We start from the raw sequence: 11,150 nt of genomic DNA, 5'->3' as shown, positions 1-11,150 counted from the left end.
TTTTGCAATTTGTTTTTCTATGTTTACTTAGAAAACAAATCAAACAAAAGAACACTATTAGACTCGATTATTGAGCAAAATAAACTCAAACATGATAATTTATCAATGAACAAGCTTTTGATGAGTATTGAAGTCGATATATATATATATATATATATATATATATATATATATATGTGTGTGTGTGTGTGTGTATATATATGTATGTGTGTTGGGGGGGGGGGTTAGCCCCCCAAACTCTTCATATTTCTTGTATGACACTATTAAATTAGTCCAATTTTATTTTTGTTATTATTTTGGCCCCTCATTCATAAAATTCTAGTTCTACCCCTAATATATAGGACTGAGATTCGTTTGTCTATAGTTGAAAATAAGTGATAAGATGTTAAATTATCATTCTTTTTACTGATTATATAAGTGACCCATTCATAATAAAAATTTAAATTATCATTCTTTTTACTGATTATATAAATGACCCATTCATAATAAAAATTTATACAATTTCTAAAAATGCTAACTTGGTTTATAAATCTAATTTTTATATGCTCATAATTAATTTCATTTAATTAATTCAGATAATATAATCTAAAATATATTTATTAGAAATTTAGCACAAGCTTGTGAAAAAGAAACTTTAGTTGTGATTAAAATCAATCAAGTAATTCCTAAACAACTTCGTGTTGGTTAAAATAAAAACACTAAGTCTAAATATATAAACTAGTTTGGTGATGAATTTATATTCAGATGTCCACTTGGCAAAAAGGTTTTCAGCTTTTTTTTTTTTTAATTATTATTTAAAATTAACAAAAGTAGCTTCTATGAAAATAAGCTAATTAATTGTTATCTTTTTGTCACATATTTAGCGTGAATGCCACTAAAAATTATATCTTTTTATCTCATATTTAGCAAATAAACTATCAAAAACTACATAATACGAAAGGGACATTCAAAATAAAATTAACTAAACTAATTATGAGATTTTAATATTTGACTTGATCATCACTCAACTACAGCCCTTAAGCCCTATGCATGCATGTCAATTGGACAGAAAAGTGTTAGAATTTACAAGTAATTTTCAAAGAAATAATAGAAAAATGACATATATATATATATTCACTTTTTCAAATTTTTTTAAGGTACAAGTATATTTTATCACACTTTCAATAAAAAGTTAAATAAGTTGTTTCTAAATGAACATTTAGTGCCCATTTGAGAACAGTTTATCTAGTTTTTTACTAAAATAATTTTGCTAAAAATGTGTTAAAATATACATATACCTTGAAAAAAATTGAAAAAGTGAGAAAATGCAAGACAAAAAATGAAGCTTTAAAAAATTATACATAAAAGCTAAAAAGCTGAATCTAATTCCAAACAGGCACCTAATCTAATGCCTCCTTTCACATGCCCATACCTTATGCAATTCAATCTGGTCAACTTCAGGATAATTAGTTAATTAATTTCAGCACATTCAATTCTTTGTGAATGAGCCAGTTGTTGAACATGCTTTTATATCCTGAGCCCGGACAAGCATTTGGGGCTTGATCAAAATGAAGCAAAACAGTTTACTCTCTTCTCTACCATCTGTTACGTTGTAGTGTTGTGACAATTATGATGGAACCAATTGATGTTTGAAGGTATCAACATTGATTCTATCCAAATGGCAAGAAGAATTAATCATATGTAATTCTCCCAAGTAGCAACTTCGACAGAGCCAACCCCTTCGGTTGAGAAGAAGACGTGAACTTGGATGCTACAATCAAACGAATGGGGTTTTCAGAAACAATTTGCAGAGATTCATTGGGTAGATTTTGTGATGCATGGACGGGCCGGGCTTGGAAGTCTCGGGTTACCATTTACGTACAGAAGCAAAAGCTGCTCCTGGTAGTGGAAGAAGTAACTAAGGCATGCCTGAACTGAAGTATATTTTGTTTGAAGGAGATTCTCAGCTTGCTATTTCAGCATTCTCACAGCAAGATCAATCACAGATGCATTTAGGAAATTAGGAATATCATTTCAGATGTTAAAAGCTAGAATAAATTCTTTTGATGTGTGATTTTTTTTTTTTTTGGGGTTCCTGGATCTGTGAATATTTTGGCCCATAAGATTGCTATTTGGGCAGCCTTTTGCGAAGCTCTGGCGTCTATTCCGATTACACTAGTCTTATTGCTCTTTGGGCCGGGCCCTTTATTTGTTAAATGAATTTCATTATTCAGCAACCATAAAAAATAAAAAATAAATAAATCGTTTTAGTGTTTTGTAAGAAAGATGCATACTGCAAGCCGTTTAGATAAAACTATGCTCCAAGTCGTCTAGACACAAGGTACATCGTTTGGTAACCTATACTCTTTAATTTTCACTTTTTTGTAAGTACAACTTTTCATCAAGTGTACCTCTTTGTTGAAGGAAATTTAAGTTTCTTATTTGTTGTTTTAAATTTTACATTTTACTCACCTAAAGTTAACTCATTTAGAATTCCGTAACCCACCTCCATTAAAAATAAGGTTAAATATGCAATTTTGTTTCACTTTTATATCTCTTTCTTTCCAAAACAAAAAACGCATACAAAAATTAGACAAAACAAGATTAAAAAAAGGAAGGGTCTTGTAAAAATTAATATTTTGAACCTATATTCAAGACTCCTAACAACAATTTCAAAAATGTAACAAATCAAACAAAAAAACCAACAAAAAATCTGAGCACTTAGCAATAAAAATGTAATATTGGTCTCTCTCTTAACTCACATAGATGTTGAACAAGAAGAACACATACCCAGAAAAATAACCCAATTCAACTCCACAAATCTCATATTACCCTTCTCTCTCTTTTTGCTTCGTGGGTTTTTTTTTTTTCTTCTTTGTTTGAGGTTCTGGGTTGTGGATTGATCTGATTTGAGGTTCTTTGTTTGAGGTTCATTAGCAACTTTTGTCTAAAGAATGACTTTATCTCCCCTTTATTTTGGTGGATTTTGTATGCATTTATTTGTTTGTTTTTTAATTTGGAGTGGAAGGCTTGACAGTGGACGAATAGTGCTTGTAGAAAGATTCATCTCCAACATAAAGAAAGAAGTTCTTTTGGCTGGAGATTTGATGAATAGGATGTGGAGGAGAAGCGATTATGATGGTTTTAATTTTACAAAATTCTCCCTTTTTGATCTTGTTTTTGTATGTGTTTTTTGTTTTAGGAAGAAAAAGACATAAAAGTATAACAAAATTACATATTTAGTCCTATTTTTAACAGAGGTGGGTTACGGAATGATAACTAAGCTAACATCAGGTGAGTAAAGTGTTAAATTTCAAACCACAGGTAAGCAACTTAAATTTCGATCAAATTACATATGGATAAATTGTAAATTTCCACTTTTTTCATATGGATTCTAGTCTTTTTGACACTATATCTGCATGTGTCAAGTGACTACTCTCCATTTGTGCTAAGTTTTAAAAAATTCAAATTACTACTCTAATTAAAAATTGATTACCGAAAGTATTTTAGAAAATTCAAAAGAATTAGTGAATTACTAGTCTAAAAAATAGTAAGTAATTCATAAGAAGTCCGATTTATCATTTTAAATTATTTTAATTATTCACTATTTTTTTTGTTCTAATAATTAAATTTGGGTACTCTATTCCTTGTTTGATCAACTCGTTGACATCTTTACAAAGTCATATTGTTAAGTTGTTTTCACGATTTTGTATCTAAATTCAAGCTGATTTTTCATAATTCATTTAAATTTGAAGGGACTGCTAGAATATAAGGCCAAGCTTTAACTTATAGGTAGTCCATTTTTGATGTACAGGTAAGTCTAGTCTGTTTAAATAATCTATCATCCTATACTATTTATAGTTTATACTCTCATATTGTTAAAACAGCTCAATATGCCTACATATAGCACTCTGTTGTATAATTTAATAGGCGCTTTTTCTTTTTCTTTTTTTGAGTAGTAAGGAAAAATAAATATACTATACACAAACTTTCAAAAAAAATATACTGTACACAAACATTAAATAATGGATTATATTTAAGAAAACCATAAAATTACAAAGACTTCCCCATAGGTGTTCGATGATGTAGTACTCGGGGAAGGTCAGCAATAGTTAAAGTGAAAGTGCAATTTATTCGATCCCACTTATTAATTATACACAAACCAATTTTGGCATAAGTACGACATATTTTTGCCTCATTAAATGTATAAAAAGCAAAATGCCAAAATTCATTAATCCACCTTCCCTTTCTAATGTCATATAAGTATATAACCACTGCAACTATATTAATAACTTCAAGTAAGTGTTATTCCCATTAATGTTGATTCTTAAAACTGCCTTCTAGAAGTCATATGTATAGGTAATTATTGAGTACTATCAGAGTACCATAAATGTGCACTCTCCCCTCTCACATAATTGTGAGTTTCACTAATTAAATTTATAGTGAGACCCATAATTTATATGAGAGGGGGAGAGTACACATTTATGGTACTTTCGGAGTATTCAATAATTTTCTCATATGTAAAATGTAATGGAGGGTCTAGATCGATTCCTTCAAAAAAAAAAAACAAAACAAAACTTCTAGATTCTAGATTGATGAATGTGACTGGTCCACTAATACAAGTCATCAAGGTTTCGCGTGAAATAAATGAAAGGATAATTGCATTTGAAATTGTCTTCTTAATTTCCTTTTCCCTCTTGTGGTCCATGTTGGACCCTTTCAAATCTGTACTAATTTTTTAATTGGGTCCAAAACAAAATTTTAAACATTTTTTTAATAATAAAAAAACCCCTTAATTGATTCATTTCTTAATCGAAATTAAATCAAATCTATGTATCTAATTTTATATAAATTAAAAAATTTAAATAATATATATAGAGATCCAATAAATGAGTGTTTTTAGAGTATTTGTTTGTTTTAATGTCACTTTTATGTAAAATATAAAAAACTGAAAAAAAAAAAAAAAAAAAAACTAAGTTATTTTTTTCTATAAAAATTTTTAAAAATATTTGATATATCAATTAAAATTTAAATCTTAAAAAGTCATCACCAAACTCAAAAAACAGGTTACACCAGACATGCGTGGAGTGTCGTTTTCCGTTAGCAACTACCTAATTTTGTTCTGTTCTATAATCGTAAGCAGTATAGTATGACATGAAATTCCCAAAACGTTAAAAAAATTAATAAAGGTCAATAGGTCACCGAAAATGATTTGCGCTTAAACTCGTAGATGTGTATGAACTACGAACTTGAAAACTTCGAGCAATATTCCATTGCACTCTTAAGTCTTAATCTTGAACGTGACTAGTCTCTCTGGTCAACGATTATATCTACTTCTCTTTCTCTTCATTTTATCTGAGGAAGCCATGAATTTGGGATATGGGTTTTGACCAGAATATGCCATTGTTAGCAAATACCAATTCCACGGTGGTTGGAGGCAAGTGCTACTTCCACCAAGGTTCGGCGAATGGTAGAGAGTAGGAACTGAAGAAATGAAACACTACTTGAAGATTCCATTGTTGTTTTTTCAAGCTCGTTGAAATGTTCTCACATGGGGACCCAAGTGGATTAAGTTTTTTAGATATATATACACACAGTTTCCTCGATCTACAACATTGATCTCTTCATTTTCTTTCTTATCGATCGCCATTGATCTACCTGCAAGTACTTGTACTACTCTCTCTATTTCATGAACTTCCTTTTGAACTTTTGAGACTGTGTTTGATTGGTTACTTTTTGATTCGAGCAATTAAAGCTTCTATACTGTTTCCTGCGTGATCTTACTAGTTTTGATCTGCCATATTGTGATTTCATTATATATGTGAGCTTTTTGATACATAGAACTTGTATGCTTGTTCCTTTCTGGCGTATTTTCATAAATAACTAAAGAATCCAAACTATATCATTAATAAGCAAAGGTTTGAAACAAATTTGGTTTCTAACAAATTGAGTCCATTGGACTCAATTTTGGGCTTATAAATCAAGTACCTTGTACTCGATTTCCCTATTGTAGCACCGGCTGACCTGAACAAGGAGTCCACGTAGGCACAAAAATCGAGTTCATTGAACTCAGTTTTTGGTCAAAAAAATCGAGTCCTTTGGACTCGATTTCCAATTTCCAAGTCTACCACATTTCACACTCAGGTCACGTACGCACGTGAAATCACTTTAAAGGAAATCGAGTCCAATAGACTCGATTTTGGGTCCCCACCACTTTTCGGACACGTGGACATAACTCAAGTAAAGTAGACTCGATTTATTTGCTTTTAAAAATCGAGTCTACTGAACTCGATTTCTGTGAATGGTCCCCAGCCCATCCACGTGTCGTGTGGGTCCCAACTGGGACCTTTTTCCCCCCTTTACCCGGCTCATATGTGCTCTCTCATTCTCATATCCTCTTCAGCTGACCCTCAAGTTCTCACATTCCTCAAGCCTCACACAATTTGTCACCTCAAGCTCACACTCACATTCCTCAAGTCTCACACAATTTGTACATTAACAACAATCTCTCACAGGTAACACAATATTAAAAATATTTTTTATTAGTTAATATTATGATGAGTTGCTAGGTTTTTTTTTAAGAAACAATTAGAACGTATTAGGTAATTTTTTTTGTTTGTTAGTGGAAATATTGTGATTAATTTATTTGTTAGTATATTGTGATTAGTTTATTTGCTAGTATATTGTGATTAATTGCTAGTTTTTTTATAAATTAATATCATGATTAATTATTGGGAATATTTTTTTTTTGTTAGTGTAAATATTGTGATTAAATTATTTGCTAAGTTTTTAAAAAAAAAATTTGATATTGTGATTAAATTATTGGCAATAATTAGTATTGGGGGAATATTTAGTACCAAATATTGTGATTAATTATGTTATTACAGCATATTGGGAATATTTTTTTTTGTTAGTGTAAATATTGTGATTAATAATATGCTAAATTTGTCACTAACACAATTGCAATTGATGATCTATAGGTTGATAATGATCTATATAAATATATACTACGGTGAATCCCTTAGCAATGCCAACCCTTATAATGGATTTCCATTTCAAGGTCCGGGTATCCAGTGCTGTTATATGATGATACGCCGTAAGTTACAAACCTTGAGTGATTTGAAGATAAAAATTATGGAAGAGCTGTAACTGAACCCTGCTTTGCATGACATACATATTACTTTCTGTTCTCCACATGAAGTCCTCAATCAATGCATTAATTACAGATATATGGCGATAACAGAAGACAAACATGTGAAGTTCATGTTTCACAAAATGCATCAATGGGAACAAGTAGTAAATTCTGAGTTGTACGTCACTTTGGAGCCGCGTGCAGAAGTCGGCCCAGAGGATATTGTACAAACAACTACATCTCTACAGTTTGCAGTCCTAGATCATTAATGCACCACGTTGGGAGGCTATACACCCCCTTTTCAAGAGACACCAAGAACTGTTGAGAGCGAACGTGGCAATAGATATGAAGATCCATTTTGCACACATCGAGGTGAATCTTCTACACTTCCAATAGTTGAAGATGAAGACGAACACTGTGTTAGGGAAGATCTTGACGATAGAGATGAGTACGAAGAAAGGATTGAGCGAGGTGACTTTTATAGGGGTGTTGATGACCATGAAATTATTCTCAATCCTAATGTTGATGATATGGATGAATGTGATGAAGATGATGCAAACCCTACTGTTAGAGTTCAGCATGTTACAAATGCAACTCCCGTTTATGAACCTCCCGCCTTATCATTTTATGAAAATACTTGGGAAAATATGGTTGATCCTGAAGTTGGTGAGCAAGCATTTGCTTCTTCTTGGAATGCGGACATGAATTTTTGTACGGGGTTGATTTTTGCGAATAAAGAAGCGGTGAAACGTGCATTAACAATTTATGCCGCAAAGCACAACAGAAACTTTCTGACTAATAGGTCAACCAAAAGTAGACTGTATGTGAAATGCATAGATGGGTCATGCAAGTGGTACGTTGGAGCAGTCATAAAGCCTAAACAGGGAACATGGATGGTCACATCTTATGGGGGTCCTCACAGTTGTATGACCCTTGGCATGGCTCTTGATGGTAGAATGATGGATTGTAATTTTCTTGCAGCAGAATTTGTTCCAACATTGCAAGAAAATCACACGGCAACAATTCAACACCTTAAAGATTACATCAAAGGGAAGTATTATAAACATAAGCTTTCTTACTATAAGATATGAGATGCAAAACAAAGGGCTATTGCAAAGATATTCGGTGATTGGGAAGAGTCTTACGAAATGTTGAAAAAGTTGTTGTTGGCATACTTGGATCAAGAAGCTGGCACTCGGTACTGGTATCTCACTGAACCAAGGGAGGAAGGTGTTACAATATTGCGATATGTATTTTGGGCTTCGCTCCTTGCATTGAAGGATTCAAACATTGTAAGCCAGTAATCAATATTGATGGGACCCATTTGTATGGTAAATATCGAGGGGTGTTGATGATTGTAATGGCCACCGATGCCAACAACAAGGTTTTGCTTCTCGCTTTTGCTGTTATGGACAAAGAGTCAGGGCTTAGTTGGAGGTGGTTTTTAGATTGCGTCAGGTTTGCACTGGGGGATGTGATAGCAAATAAGGACATCTGCATAATTTCTGACCGACATAAGTGTATTCGAAACGCAATTGCAAACTGGCCTAGAGATGATCATGGACGAGTGCGAGTATACCACAAATATTGCCTTCGACATGTTACTAGCAACTTCAACATGCATTTTCAGGACGCCACTTTAAATTCATTGGCCTTGAAAGCAGGGTATGCTACTCAGGAAGCTAAATTTGAGTTGTACATGCAACCTATCAAGGAAGCCGAGATCGAGGCCCTTAGGAAGAAATCAGCCACCGAACAACAGGTAAGTGAACCCGACCCATCCATCATGCCATACACATATCTAATGAAAGAGGATGTAGACAAGTGGACCCAGCTACATGATGGTGGATACCGTTATGGGGCTATGACAACCAATGTCTCGGAGTGCTTCAATGGAGTACTCAAAGGTGCTCGTGGCCTGCTCATTGCTACACTGGTTGAATTCACTTAGAGCAAACTTGTCGCGTATTTCCATGATCGACACAAAAAAATCACTCATGATCTCTTGGAAGGCAAGGTGTGGAGTAAATATGCCTTAGAAATCTTTCATGCAAATTTGAAAAAAATCTAAAACACACCAAGTAAGGCCGTTTATGATGTTCATGGTATATATCAAGTAACGACTGCGTACAATGTCCATAGCTCTGGAGGGGGACAACATAGTCATGAAATAAACATATTGGCCAGAACATGTGGTTATGGAAAGTGGCAAAATTGAAAGATCCCTTGTTCACATGCAATTACAGTTCTTCATTACTTGGGGCAAGATGCAAGTGCATATATTGACCCATGTTATTGTTTGAAGAACGCCATTCGCACCTACTCACATCAATTTTGGTGCCAAAGTCAGAGTCATTGTAGAAGAATGTGGAAAGTCCAAAGTGGGTGCCTGACCCAGACCTATTGCGCCAAAGGTCGACCTATGAAGTCTAGGATACGGAACGAGATGGATGGGGTCCGGCGAAAACCAGGAAGCCGAAGGCCAGATTCTGACTTGAGGGAGATTCAACAAAAGCAAAGCTGTGGACTGTGTCATCAACATGAGCATAACCGTAGAAGATGTCCGCTTTCCTGTGGGGCTTCAACAAGCAATACTGACCCAACCTAGGTAAGTGATGCTTTTATATAAAATTTCATGATTGTATCAAGTATCCAAGTTACGTAGATTAGTACCGTTGTTTTGGCTGTTGGTATCTAACGACAATATTTCAATTTTTCTCAGGTATGCAGATACTCGATTTTGGAATGACATTGTAGATGTAAATTGTGGTTCTATTTATTGTGTATTCGAACTTACTACTGGGTTGTATCGGCATAATTATTATTTTCTTTTATCACTGAATGCACTTGTAATCGAAGTATTCTGTATCCAATGTACCTGTTTCTATATTGTGATATTATGAATGGTTAATTTTATCTTTCAATTAGTTGTTAATTATTTCTATTAGCTGTTATACTCATCTGTGTTGGTGCTTCTTGTTGAGACTATAAGTCCTTTTTTTGTTTTTTTTTTATAAGTAACTATAAATCTTTTTTCATTAGCTTCTCTACTCATCTGCATTGGTGCTTCTTGTTAAGCCCTTCTCCATCTTAACTTTTTACTCATGAGCTTTCAACATTGGACTGGCGTAGCATGGGCAACTTACAATTAACTTGTCTGAGGTACGGTTTCATTACAATATTATGACCAGATGGCTTTTCTAATAGTTTACTTTTTTGCATTTTCTTCCTCATCTGTATAGCTTTGGATTCTTTTACCACCTTATTTTCGTCAAGTCTTACCTTATTTTTACTCTGCATGACATTGTTCACTTACTTTTTTATAGTTTTTAGTCTTGTTAAGTTGATGGTGGCATTACTTGTGAGGAAGGAAAATAACCAATAAGGTGGTTTTCTAAAGGTTTTGCTTATGCTTCAGTTGACATACTGAATAGAGAGAGCAAAATATCGTGTTTTTGCACTACAGGGAAAAAAAAAAAGGAAAAAAAAAAAGTAAGAAAAAAAAGGAAAAAAAAAAAGTAAGAAAAAAAAGGAAAAAAAAAAAGTAAGAAAAAAAAGGAAAAAAAAAGTAAGCAAAAAAAAGGAAAAAAAAAAAGTAAGAAAAAAAAAAGGAAAGAAAAAGGAAAAAAAAAAGTATTAAAAAAAAAAGGTAAGAAAAAAAAAAGTAAGCAAAAGAAAGGAAAAAAAAAAAAGTAAGAAAAAAAGTAAGAAAAAAAGAAAAAAAACGTATTGAACAAGTTTGCTTTCACATGTGTGACCCCATCTGAAGTATACCTAACATAATTCACAAATACTTGCACATACCGCAATTTTTACTTACACACCTAGGTACTCATACTAACTCTATCTCTTGTTTCACACACAAGGTGGGGGACTTCTTGTTTTTAATTGTTCCAAGTGGGGTCAAGCCCCCAACTTTCAAACTTCAAGCTAGGTTATAGTGCAGCTTCTAGGTAGCTAAAAATTGTGGTTGAGGCTTAATTGAAAGGTAGTAGGAGAAATATATATTTTTTTTTAAATCTAAAATGTGCATGAGTAT

General features: G+C 33.0%; 1 protein-coding gene across 1 annotated transcript in view; it reads left to right on the top strand.

The window, feature by feature from the left end:
- Window positions 1–11,150, top strand: part of LOC142610598 (uncharacterized) — a 55,227-nt gene that overhangs the window by 26,415 nt on the left and 17,662 nt on the right. The window lies entirely within an intron of this gene.

The sequence above is a fragment of the Castanea sativa genome, chromosome 1, assembly GCF_040712315.1.
Source record: "Castanea sativa cultivar Marrone di Chiusa Pesio chromosome 1, ASM4071231v1".
Lineage (NCBI taxonomy): Eukaryota > Viridiplantae > Streptophyta > Magnoliopsida > Fagales > Fagaceae > Castanea > Castanea sativa.
The sequence above is the reverse complement of the archived record's forward strand: the minus strand, read 5'-3'. Positions and strand labels throughout refer to the sequence as shown.